General features: G+C 48.6%; 2 pseudogenes; both read right to left on the minus strand.

The window, feature by feature from the left end:
- Positions 1-6,959: 6,959 nt before the first annotated feature.
- On the minus strand, positions 6,960-7,078 carry LOC143999147 (5S ribosomal RNA; annotated as a pseudogene).
- Positions 7,079-8,271: 1,193 nt separating this feature from the next.
- On the minus strand, positions 8,272-8,390 carry LOC143998519 (5S ribosomal RNA; annotated as a pseudogene).
- Positions 8,391-14,059: the final 5,669 nt, after the last annotated feature.

Here is a 14,059-nt window from a genome sequence, read left to right on the forward strand (position 1 = left end):
AGACGGAATAGTGTATACAGAAGACCGGCTAGTTTATACAGAGAGGCTAATGTGTACAAAAGACAGGCTAGATTATACAGAAGAACGTACTGGATATGCAGAGATGGAGGCGAGGTTATACAGAGGGAGAGGCTGTTTTACACAAAGAGGCTAGTGTATGCAGACTTGCTAGAGTATACGGACAGACTAGTGTATACAGAGAGGCTATTTTATACAGAGAGACTAGGGAAAACAGAGAGGCTAGTGTACAGAGACAAGCTGACAGTGAGGCCGGGGTATAATGAGAAGCTAAGTTATACAGTAGACATATATAAAGTAGACATTATATAAAAGACAAAATTGGGTAAACAGAATACAGGCTGGGGTATAATGAGAGGCAAGATTATACAGAGAGGCTAGGGTACACAGAGAGGCTAGTGTATAAAGATGTATACAGAAAGGCGGGGTATACCGAGAGACTAGGTGTATAAAAGACAAGCTAGGGACGGACTAGTGTATACAGAGGACCGGCTAGTTGATACAGAGAGGCTAATGTGTACAAAAGACAGGCTAATGTATACAGATATACTAGATTATACAGAAGAACATCCTGGGTATGCAGAGCGCTCAGCTTCAAGGGATGGCCAACGTGAGTAATATGAATGACACTCCTCACCCCCCCCACCTACCAGATCTGACTTTCATCCCTTTGCCCTCTCTGCCCCGGTCATCTGGTGGCAGTTTTATGCACTCCCTGGCCCCCACCCATTCATAATCCTTACCGACCTTTCCTTCCGCTGCTCACAGGAACACACTGGATGACTTGTCTAATTAACCAACTTGTACAAGACACTGCTATCCTCCTGTCTGACACCGGTCCCCATTGGAGGCTTTACCCCTCACTGTTTGGGTGGTCCCTGCCTCCCCCTGGATGCTCCACATATACCCCGATGACATTGTCGGAGGGGCACCACTTGACAGGACACGGGGCTGTCATGCTGGTGGCATCTCCCATTGGAGGAAGGGATGATGGCCCCAACCCCTTGGCAGCAGGTTCTTTCATGTACAGACCAGGGCGGCTCATCTTCCCTTCTGGAGTCTTGACCTTAGAGGGGGGAGTTGCACTTTGGGGGGTCTGAGTGATACCTAGTGCGCTGTACTGGAAGGGCTTGACATTCCCGCATATGTGTCCCCTCCCCCTGGTTGCGCCCCTCGTCCCCCGCTCTGGCCCCCACCTACTCTTTGCCGACATTGCCTTCTGCAGCTTTCGGGGACACCCTGGATGACTTATTTATTGCGCCTATTGGTACGAGACACTGCTTCCCTCCAGTTTGACTCTGGACCCCCCTGGAGGATTTACCCCTTACTGTTTGGGCGGTCCCAGCCTCCCTCTGGTTGCTCTACACAGCCCCCGATGGCGATGCAGGAGAGATGCTAATTGGCGGGCCCCAGGACTGCTGCTCGAGTGAAGTCTCCCGTTGGATGGAGGGATGGTGGCCCCAGCCCCTTGCCTGCCGGATTCTCCATGCACCGACCAGGGCTGCTCATCTTTCATCTTGATGTGGTGACCATGGAGGGGAGGAGTTGAAACTTATGGGGTCCGGGTGGTTGCTGGTGTGGGTGCGCTAAAGGACTTGACCTTTCCGCATGTTTTTCCCCTCTCCCTTGCTGCCCCCTTCCCTCCCCCCTTCCCTCCCTTACCTCCTTCCCTTCCCTCCCCCCTTCAATCCCCCCTCCCCCCCTCTTTTCCCCCCTTCCCTCCCCCTTTTCCCCCGGGGTGTGGACGGAGGAGAGGGGGTAAGGAGAGGACAATCTGCCAAAGGGAGAAATGCATTTGTTCGGGGGCTGCATGTACTTTTGGGGTATGGGACGGGGGTGTTGGATCCCATTCTGTGATGCCTTTTCTGTTGTGACGGGCTCCTACATGCATGCCTACATTTAGGGCGAGCTAAGGAGACCCCTCAGCGCTGACAGTTATATGCTCTACCTCTGTTTTGATTATACTATTGTTTTTTGGTTCTATGATTTTACTGATTGTCTTTTATTTGCATACTGGTATCAGACGGGACATTTACCACTGCCGGGACTGGGGGGACTGGAATCCGGGGGCTCCCTCTCCGACCTGTCTACCCACCAACTCAAGTAGGACGGCGCTTTAAACCCAGTGTACATCTGGTAAATGCTATAGCATAATTGTGCTGTTTTAGTATACAATTCCTGTACTGTTGAGTGCGGACAACCCTTAATTTCCCTCTCCCCCTGCGGTTGAGGTGCCCGGCCTCTTTTTCCCCTTACCTTTCCTTCCATTTGCCCTTCCTTTCTCCCCCTTAGTTCCCGCCATCCATTACCTACCCAATACCTACCTTGGTTCAACTTTCTTTGCTTTTCTCTGACGTCCCCCTTCCCCTCCCCTAGGAGCGATGGCAGACTCAGTCAAGGTCACCTCTCTAAACGTTAAGGGACTGAACTCCTCTGAAAAATGGTGGATCCTCCTGTGAGGACTGAAGACTTCCTGTACTGATGTGGCCTTTATACAAGAAACACATTTTAAAAATTCTAGCCTCCCCTTTCTACGGTCAAGATCCTTCACTAAGGTCTGTGTGACCAGGGAATTGGACCTTTATTTCCAAGAAAACTAAACGCAGTACTGCGACTTGGGGATAATTTGGGAGGCTCACAAGTCAGTACTCCGCAGGGTACTTATCAGGCACGGGGGCGCATCAAACGAACACGGAAGGAACAGCTTGCTAATCTGTTTTGTGAACTTGCCTCTGTGGAAGCGAAACATAAACATGCCCCCTCACGGACCTTAGAGATTGAATTGGGGACACTCCGTACCCAGATTACTGACCTACTCCATTATAAAGCGAAAGCGGCACTCCAGATTTGTCGTAAACTGACGTAGGAGTCAGGGGACAAATGCGGAAAAATCTTAGCCAGGTCGGTAAATGAGTTGAAATCTGCCTCTTACATACCACAGTTGATAGATGAGAATGGCCAGAGGGCCTCTACCCCAACCCAAATAGCCAAAGTCTTTGAAAAATGTTACTCTGATCTCTACAACCTGCCCGATTCGGGGTCCGGACAGGATAATATAGACAGATATGTAACCGGTTCTGGTCTACCAACCCTCTCATCGGAATCACGGGAGTACTTGGAGGACCCGATCACACTGGAAGAAGTCCAGATGGCCGTGGGACCTCCGAAGGTGGGTAAGGCTCCGGGCCCTGACGGATATACCGCACAATACTATAAGACCTTCCTCCCTATTCTCGGCCCGCGCTTGGTGACTTTATTGAATACTCTGAGCTCGAATGGGGATTTTCCTGAGGATACCCTTAGAGCCCACATCTCATTGATACCTAAGGAGGGCAAAGACCCGGGCCTATGAGGGAGCTACAGACCCATTTCCTTCCTAAGTTCGGTCCTAAAACTATTCTCTAAAATTCTCGCCACGTGATTGGCACAGCACTTGCAGTCCCTTATACATATTGACCAGTTAGGTTTTATTCCCACCAGGGAAGATAGGGGCAACACCATTAAGGTGCTTACCCTGGTCCGTAAAGCAAAGTCATCTGGGACCCCTTGTCTTTTTGTGAGTACTGATGCCGAGAAGGCTTTTAATCGGGTCAAATGGACATTCATGTTCTCGGTCCTTCGCCATATAGGTCTGAGTGAACGGATGCTGGCATGGATAAGTAAGATATACTCACGCCCTTCAGCTCAACTCAAAGCGAATGGGGTGCTCTCATCTCCCCTTGACATCGGGAATGGGACCAGACAGGGTTGCCCCCTGTCGCCCCTATTATTCGCACTGTAATTGGAACCCTTTCTCTCCACAATTCGACAAAACTCAGACATAACGGGACTCCAAATGGGTACTATTGAGTGCAAGATATCTGCCTACGTGGATGACATGCTGTTCTCGTTGACGAATCTCAGAGTTTCCTTGCCAAATCTCCTTCGGGAATTCCAGATATACGGGATACGTCTTGAAATCAGAGGCCATGGGGGTCGAAGTCCCCCCGCAAACGTTACTAGACTTGCAGTCCAATTTTCGATTTAAATGGACCCATACAGCCCTTAAGTACTTAGGTACTTACATTCCACCGGACATCGCGCGTACGTTTAAGTTGAACTTCCCCCCACCCCTTGTCACTAAGATCTGCAGTTTGCTTCACGGGTGGCATTCTGGCCTCCATTACTGGTTCAGGAGATGCAATCTCATTAAAATGAACATACTGCCTAAATTTACCTATCTTTTCCAAGCTCTCCCGATCCAGATTCCAGTCCCGTTTTTTTAAGCAAGCTCAATCCCTGCTCACTCAATTTAACTGGGCCCACAAAAATCCCAGACTTAAGTGGTCACAGCTGACATTGTCTAAACAACAGGGAGGGTTGGTTCTCCCTGACTTGCGACGCTACTACCTGGCCTCCCATCTGAGGCGTGTATTGGACTGGAATGGAAACAAACTTTCTAAGCTCTGGGTGCAACTAGGACAATCTCACTCCCGAATTCCGCTAAGAAGCGCCATGTGGTGCTATAAGGATTTACCCACAGAATTGACGTCACATCCCACTATAGGGGCTTCATTGAAAGTCAGTCACCTGATCGCTACCCAAAACACACTCACGTCTTTGACTTCCCTCCTATTCCCTATACGTGGCCATCCAAACTTTGAACCGGGGACCCACTTAGAAATTCCAACCTAGACCATGCGTCTAAATTTGTCATTGATGGAAAATGGCCTTCTTTCTCAACCCTAACAGATCCGACAGGGCTTTTCCAACTGCCTTTTTGGAGAGCGGCGCAACAACATCATTTTCTCCATTCCATCCCCAATACTCAAACTTTCGCCCGCCCTCAGACGGAGTTTGAGACTCTATGCAGGAGCGAAGGCCCTTTGGTCCACATTCTCTCTCAAACAGATCACCCACACTTAACCTGTCTGTCCAACTGGGAAAAGGACCTTAATTGCTCGTTTTCCCCAGCACAGAGACAACGCATTATCACTTTGGCTCTCAAAACCTTGCTGTGCACGAAGATACAGGAGACAAATTTTAAACTTCTCACCAGGTGGTATTTGACACCATCAAAGCTGCATAAATGTTTCCCCTCTTCCTTGAACATATGCTGGAGGTGTGGAGAAGAAGAGGGCACGTTGCTCCACATTTTTTGGACCTGCCCCAGCTTGGTGGACTTCTGGACAGAGATCCGATGCATACCACAAAAATTCACAGACTTCTCCATCCCGGAAGAGGCTGCATTCTTTCTCTTGCACCATTCACAGATTCCCATTAAGAAGTACAAAAAAATCAATTTTACGACATGTGATAAATGCGGCGAAATCCTGCATCCCTCTCAATTGGAAAAAATGTTCCCCCCCTTTCATTACTCACTGGCTTAGGAAAATAGAGGACATTAAAAAAAATGGAGGACTTGATCCTCACATCACAAGGTAAACAAGAATTTTTTAAACAAACCTGGGACATCTGGAATACCTTTATATTCTCTCTGGAAGGATGTCGCCTGCTATCGCCTTAGTGCTCTGAGCTTTCCTTGACTGGCCCCTTGGACAGTGGTTGCCATCGTATCTCATCCCCTCTTCTCCTTTCCTGATCTTTCACCCCTTCTCTTTTCTGCCTTCCTCCCCTATCTCTCACCCCCTCCACCCCCTCTCTCTTTTGGAAAAAGTGGAAAATTGGGAATGACGGCCCCACATGCCCCTCTGGATGGATTATGCCGGAGGGACCTGGGGTTTGTGTGACCCTGGATCTTGGTACAGTACTTTATCCGTGCCTTGAATCATTATGATTGATGGAAGGCAGACTCCCATTTGCGAATATACCTGGATCAAGTATTGTTCAGGTGCTTTTTGCTCTGTATTTCTCTGTTATATTATGTACTCGGGGGACCGTCTTCCCCTGTTTGGAGAAAAAAAAAAAGAAGCCTACGACACCTGGTATTCCCAGGCGGTCTCCCATCCAGGCATTAACCAGGCCTGACCCTGCTTAGCCTCCAAGATCAGATGAAATGGAACAGATTCAGGGTGATGTGGCCGTAGCCAATATCTTCAGGCACTCTCAACTCTCTTGACAAATGCCAAGATGGTCACCTTGGGAACAAGCGGAAAAAAATAGGTCAACGGCAACAACATAACAAGAAGCCTACGGCATCTGGAAATCCCAGGCGGTCTCCCATCCAGGGATTAAACTGGTCCCAACCCTGCTTAGCCTCTGAGATCAGATGAGATTGGGCTCTTTCAGGGTGATGTGGCCGTAGGAGATTTCTTCAGGCACTCTCAACCCTCTTGACTAACGCCAAGATGGTCACTTTGGGAAACAAACAAAAAAAAACAAGTTAACGCCAACAACATAAGAAGAAGTCTACAGCACCTAGTATTCCCAGGTGGTCTCCCATCCAGGTATTAACAAGGCCCGACCCTGTTTAGTCTCTGAGATCAGACAAGGCCCGACCCTGTTTAGTCTCTGAGATCAGACGAGACCCTGTTAAGTCTCTGAGATCAGATGAGATCTGGTGCTTTCAGGGTTATGTGGCCATAGGCAAGCTGGACTCTCAACCCTCTTGACAAACACCAAGATGGTCACCTTGGTAAACAAACAAAACAAAAACAAGTCAACGCCAACAACATAAAAAGAATCCTACAGCACCTAGTATTCCCAGGTGGTCTCCAATCCAGGTACTAGCAAGGCCCAACCTTGGGAAAAAAGACAGGTCAATGTCAACAACATAAAAAGAAGAATACGGCACCTGGTATTCCAACGCCATCTCCCATACAGGTACTAACTAGGCCCAACCCTTCTTAGCCTCAGAGATGAGAAGAGATAGGGCTCTTTCAGGGTGATGCTGTTGTAAGCGATCTCTTTGGGCACTCTCAACCCTCTTGACAAATGCCAAGATGGTCACCTTGGGAAACAAGCGGAAAAAAAAACGAATCAACGCCAACAACATAAAAAGAAGATTACAATAACTGGTATTCCCAGGTGGTCTCCCATCCAGGTACTAACCAGGCCTGACTCTTCTTAGCCTCCAAGATCAGACAAGATTGGGTGCTTTCAGAGTGATGTGGCCATAGGCAATCTCTTCAGGCACTCTCAACCCTCTTGACAAACACCAAGATGGTGACCTTGGGAAACAAGCTAAAAAAAAACAGGTCAACGCCAACAACATAAAAAGAAGCCTACGACACCTGGTAATCCCAGGCGGTCTCCCATCCACGTACTAACAAGGCCCGACTCTTCTTAGCCTCCAACATTAAACGAGATCAGGTGCTTTCAGGGTGATGTGCCTGTAGGCAATCCCTTCAGGCACTTTCAACCCGCTTGACAAACGCCAAGATGGTCACCTTGGGAAACAAGCAAAAAAAAACTAAGTCAATGCCAACAACTTAAAAAAAAAAGCCTATGCCATTGAGAAATCCCAGGCAGTCTCCCATCCAGATACTAACCAGGTCCCAACCCTGCTTAGCCTCTGAGATCAAATGAGATTGGGCTCTTTCAGGGTGATGCGGCCATAGTAGATTTTTTCAGGCACGCTCAACCCTCTTGACAAACGCCAAGATGGTCACCTTGGGAAGCAAACAAAAAATCAAGTCAACGCCAACAACATAAAAAGAAGCCTACAGCACCTAGTATTCCCAGGCGGTCTCCCATCCAGGTATTACCAAGCGCGACCCTTTCTAGCCTCTGAGATCAGAGGAGATTGGGTGCTTTCAGGGTGATGTGCCCATAGGCAATCTCTTTGGGCACTCTCATCCCTCTTGAAAAATGCCAAGATAGTCACTCTGGGAAACAAGCGAAAAAAAACAGGTCAACGCCAACAACATGAAATGAAGAATATGGCACCTGGTATTCCAAGGCCGTCTCCCATTCAAGTACTAACTAGGCCCAACCCTTCTTAGCCTCCAAGATCAGAAGAGATAGGGTGCTTTCAGGGTGATGCTGCTGTAAGCGATCTCTTTAGGCACTCTCAACCCTCTTGACAAATGCCAAGATGATCACTTTGGGAAACAAGCGAAAAAAAAACAGGTCAACACCAACAACATAAAAAGAAGCCTGCGGCATCTGGAAAACCCAGGTGGTCTCCCATCCAGGTACAAATCAGGCCCAACCCTGCTTAGCCTCTGAGACAAGATGAGATTGGGTGCTTTCAGGGTGTTGTGCCCATAGGCAATTTCTTTGTGCACTCTCAACCCTCTTGACAAATGGCAAGATGGTCACCTTGGGATAAAAGGGAAAAAAAAACAGGTCAACGCCGACAACATAATGAGAAGCCTACGGCACCTGGTATTCCCAGGCTGTCTCCCATCCAGGTACTAACCAGGCCCATCGCTGCTTAGCCTCCGAGATCAGATGAGATTGGGCTCTCTCAGGGTGATTTGGCTGTAGGCACTCTCTTTGGGCACTCTGAAGCCTCTTGACAAAGGCCAAGATGCTCACCTTGGGAAACAAGCTAAAAAAAACAGGTCAAAGCCAACAACATAAAAAGAAGCCTACGGCATCCGGTATTCCAAGGCGATCTCTCAATCAAGACACTAACCAGGCCAGATCCTTCTATGGCACCTGGTCTTCCCAGGCAGTCTCCCATCCAGGTACTAACCAGGCCTGACACTGCTTAGCCTCTGAAATCAGACGAGATCGGGTGCTTTCAGGGTGATGTGGCTGTAAGCGTTCTCTTCGAGACACGCCCAACCCTCTTGACAAACGCCAAGATGGTCGCCTTGAGAAACAAGCGAAAAAAAAAGGTCAAAGCCAACAACATAAAAAATAGGATTTTTATATACAGCTTACCTGTAAAATCCTTTTCTTGAGAGTACATCACGGGACACAGGAGCTTCATTACATAGTGGGTTATATAGGCACATCTGGTGATTGGACACTGGTTAACCCCAAATTAAGGAGAATTCCTCCCCTATATAACCCCTCCCATATGGGGGGCACCTCAGTTTTGTAGCAAAGCAATAGGAAACCACGTAAAACCCAAGAGGGGTGGGAGCCCTGTGTCCCGTGATGTACTCTCAAGAAAAGGATTTTACAGGTAAGCTGTATATAAAAATCCTATTTTCTTGATCATACATCACGGGACACAGGAGCTTCATTACATAGTGGGATGACCCAAAGCAATGCTCAGATTGAGGGGAGGGAGACACAGATCATAATATATAGACCGCCAAGGACCGGAGGACCTAAACTGCAGCCTGCAGTACACTGCGCCCAAAGGCGATATCCTCTTGCTCTCTGACATCCACCTGATATAATCTGGTGAATGTGTGGACTGATGACCAAGTTGCAGCCTTACAGATCTGAGCCAGGGAGGCCTGGTGATGCACTGCCCAAGAAGCACTTACAGCCCTAGTTGAGTGCGCTTTCACTTGAAAAGGAGGGATCTTCCCTTTAACACTATAGGCCTGAGAAATAATCTGTCTAATCCACCTTGAGAGAGTGAATTTTGATGCCACCTGACCCTTCCTAGGGCCTTCCGGCAAAATAAATAAGCAATCAGTTTTCCTTATCTGAGCAGTTTCCTGAAGATAGATACCGATTGCCCTTACCACATCCAAAGTGTGCAAAGATTCTTCTTCTGCGGACTGTGGGTCCGGAAAAAAGGATGGTAGGCTTACATCTTGATTCAAATGGAATCCTGAAACCACCTTAGGCAGAAAGGAACTGTTGGGACGCATTACCACCAGGTCCTTATGAATAATTAGATATGGTTCTTTACTGGAGAGAGCTGCTAGTTCTGACACTCTTCTAGCCGTGGATATGGCTACCAAGAAAACCAATTTTTTAGTCAAAAGAACTAACGAAGCCTGATGCAAAGGTTCAAAAGGTTGCCCCTGCAAAGCTAAGAGAACCAAATTCAGATCCCATGGACATACCGGAGGTTTGACTGGCGGCCTTATCCGCATAGCCCCCCGGATGAAAGCCCGCACCAGGGAATGCGATGCAAGTGGTTTCTGAAAAAACACTGACAAGGCCGAAATATGCACCTTGATAGTGCTTACGGCCAAATTAATTTATAGGCCTGACTGGAGGAAGGCCAAGATCCTGCTAATGACATACTTTCTAGGATGACATTCCCTGAGTTCACAACAGGAAACATATGCCCTCCAGATTTTGTAGTAAATAAGCCTGGAGGCTGGCTTTCTGGCATTGACCAGAGTAGAAAGGACTGGCCCCGAAAGCCCACGGTTTCTCAGAATGTGGGTCTCAGCAGCCAAACCGTCAAATTCAGACTGTGTAAAGCAGGATGGTAAATTGGACCCTGTGAGAGCAGATCTGGCCGGAGAGGGAGGATCCACGGCCTGCCTACTGCCAACTTCATGATCTCTGCATACCACGGTCGCCTGGGCCAAGCCAGGGCTACCAAAAGAAGAGACTTTGTTTCCCTCTTGACTCTTCCCAGGAACCGCGACAGAAGCGGGCACGGGGGGAAGGCATGAATCAAATTGTACTGATCCCAGGGAACTGTCAGAGTATCCGACCCCTGAGCGAGTGTATCTCTTGTCCTTGACACAAATTTGTCCAGTTTTCTGTTGAACCTGGACGCAAACAGATCTACGTCTGGAGTACCCCACCTGCGACATATGTTCCAAAACACGTCGGGGTGCAGAGCCCATTCTCCTGGGCACAACTGCTGGCAGCACAGAAAATCTGCTTGCCAATTTTCCACTCCTGGAATGAAGACTGCAGAAAGGCATGAAACATGCCTTTCTGCCCAGACAAGTATGCGATTCACCTCTTTTTGCGCAACCAGACTCCTGGTACTGCCCTGGTGATTGATATTGGCCACTGCTGTGGCATTGTCGGACTGAACCCGAACAGGGAGACCCCGTAGTCTGAAAGACCAGTTTATGAGAGCCATATAAACTGCCCGGATCTCCAAGACATTTATGGGCAATAGCTTCTCGATCGCAGACCATTTCCACTGCGAGCATGTCTCCTCCAACACTGCTCCCCAGCCTGTCAGGCTGCCATTTGTCATAATAATCTTCCATGGAAGAGGAAGAAAAGTTTTGCCTTTCAGCAAATTCTCGGTTTGTAACCACCAGACGAGGCTCTTGCGTGTCCCTGGGGATAGACGCATAGGAAGATCCAAGGACTGGGGCTTCCTGTTCCAAGCGGCAAGGATGCATCTTTGCAGTTGGGCGAATGGAACGGTTTTGAAGGAGGCGACCATTTTCCCTAAAGCCGCGTACACACGACCAGACTTATGTCCGACAGACTTTCGAAGGAGTTCTGACGGAGTTCCGGCAGAGTTCTGACTGACTTTCCGAATGAGCGGACTTGGCCACACACAATCACACCAAACTCCGATGGATTCGAACGTGATGACGTACGACTCGACTCGAATAAGGAAGTTCATAGCCAGTAGCCAATAGCTGCACTAGCGTCGGTTTTAGTCCGTCGAAATAGCATACACACTAGCGAATTTCTCGGTAGGAACTGGGTCCAGCAGAGTTCTGTCGGAAGAATTTGAAGCATGTTCCATTTCTAAAGTCTGTCAGACTTTTGCGAATCAAAAGTCCGTTGCAGCCCACACACGATGGAATAGTCTGCCGGAATCATTCCGTCAGACTTTGGATGTTGAAAAGTCCGGTCGTGTGTACGGGGCATAACAGTCTCATGCACAACCGAATGGGGGAAGATCTTCTGCCCAGAATTAGGCGCACCAGATCCCCAATGGCCAAGGCTTTTGGCCTTGGTAGAAACACCTTGCCCTGAGCAGTGTCGATAACCATACCCAGGTATTCCAACCTGGTAGCAGGCTGTAGGGACGACTTTTCTAGGTTTATAATCCAACCTAGGCGTTCCAGGTGTTCTAGCGTTCTGGTAACACGGTGGTTCAGGAGCGCTACTGTTTTCTCTATGAGAAGCAAATAGTCTAGATAAGCCATGACGGATATACCCTGAGCTCTTAGGTTTGCCAAGAGAGGGTCCAGAATCTTTGTGAAGACTCGAGGGGCCGTAGCTAGCCCGAACGGCAAGGCCACAAATTGAAAATGGCGCCGCTCTACCGCGAACCTTAGATACTTTTGGTGTGCGGGAAAAATTGGCACATGGAGATATGCATCCTTGATGTCTATTGATGCCATAAACTCTCCCCCTTGCAGGGAGGAGACCACAGTGCAAATTGACTGTATTCGGAAGGACCGGATGCGTAAAAACTGGTTCAGATCCTTCAGATCCAGGATAGATCTGACACTTCCATTTGGCTTTGGAACGGTGAAGAGATTCGAGTAAAACCCTGAACCCTGTTCTTTTGGGTCCACTTCTACTATCACCCTCTGGGATAGTAGTGATCTAAGGCCAGAAATAGCGGTCTTTGCTTTACTGGGTCCCTGGGGATCCTTGACCTTAGAAAGCGAGAAGGTGGAATCTCCTGAAACTCCAGCTTGTAGCCCAGAGATACCGAAGAGACCACCCACTCGTCCCGGATCTCTTCCTGCCAGGCTTCTGCAAACTGCAGGAGCCTTCCCCCCACTTGGCCGAGCGGGGGCGCCCCTTCACAAGGAAGCTTTCGGGCTCTGCTTGGCAGGCTTTCGCCCCCAGGATTTCTTCTGCCCCTGGGCCCGGCCTTGAGCCTTTCTTGGAGAGGGGGGTTGAGAAGGCCGTCGCCACTGCTTAGAGCTTGATGCTCTGGGAGAAAGAGAACGCCTAAATGATGGACGTTTGCTCCTTTTGACTGGAAGGAGAGTAGATTTACCCCCTGAAATTTTTTGGACGAATTTGTCTAATTCTTTTCCAAACAAACATTCCCCTTTAAACAGGAACCCAATCAAATGCTTCTTGCATGATAGCTCAGCTGCCCAATTCTTTAGCCATAGGGCCCTTCGCATGTGTACCAACAGGAGAGACAAACGAGATGCTTGTTGGACAGAATCCAAAATCGCATCAATCATGAAACACAGAATTTGAGGTATTTCTGCATAATTCTCCACTTCCTCACTGGGAAGGAGGCCAAGCATCTGCTTAACCTGTTCGTTGAGGAACTGACACAACCCCACAGCTGCGACTGTAGGTTGCACTACAGCGCCAGTCATGGAAAAGGAGGCTTTTTTTTTTTTTATTGAAAAACAAACTTTATTGAAAGGAGCAGAAAACAGGGTAAAAAGCAGACATAGCAAACATGCCATCGGTACAGAGGGTAACATAGGCCAACATGGCCAAGGCAGTATTGCCTATATGAGTACAGTAGATTATCTGTGCTGTAGAAAAATAAACACTCATCATTGGCAAAGTCATTATAGAGCCATTGTGTATCAGCCGGGGTAGGGGGAGCAAGCAGAGAAAAAGAAAAAGAGAAAATTAATACAAAAGTAACTGAAAAGGGGGGGGGAAGGAGGAGGAGAGGAAAATAATAAGAGGAGGCCCAATGGGTGGAAGATACACAGAAAGGGAGAGGCAGAGGGGGGAGGGGGGTAAGGGAGCAATATAGCAGCAAATCAGGTACATGTCTCCCCATCTTCCAACCATCTACCCCAGATCTGCTCATATTTAAGTGGACATCCTCTATGTGCATAAATCAATTTCTTATATGGAAGGATATCATTGATCTCCTTCTTCCAGCACTGGACCGTGGGGGGGAGGGCCTGCATCCAGCCACGAGCAATCCCTTTTCTCGCCAGGAACAGCGTTTCATGTAAAAAGGTGCGAAGAGGTTTGTCAGCGTCTAACTCCGGCAACAGACCAAGCAGGCACATCTTCGGGTCAAGGCTAGCAGGAGAGCCCATCCGATCATGGAGAAAGCGAATCACCTGTATCCAGTATGTTTGGATAACCGGACAGGACCATATGAGGTGATAGAAGGCGCCTGGGGTGTGGTCGCATAAGCGGCATCCCGGATTATACATTGGTTTAAACCGTGCTATCCTCTGGGGAGTCAAGTATGTCCTATGAATGATGTACAACTGCGTAAGGCGGTCCGACAGCTTGGGGGAAACTCTCTTCACATCCCCCAAGACTTCATCCCACTCCTCATCCTCAATTATTCCAAAATCCACCTCCCATCGGGTCTTAGCAGCATATGCCAATGTCACGGTGCCTGGGAGACGGATGG

Source organism: Lithobates pipiens, unplaced genomic scaffold (genome assembly GCF_037356315.1).
Source record: "Lithobates pipiens isolate NorthernLeopardFrog02 unplaced genomic scaffold, aLitPip1_a1.2 Scaffold_19, whole genome shotgun sequence".
Taxonomy (NCBI): Eukaryota; Metazoa; Chordata; class Amphibia; order Anura; family Ranidae; genus Lithobates; species Lithobates pipiens.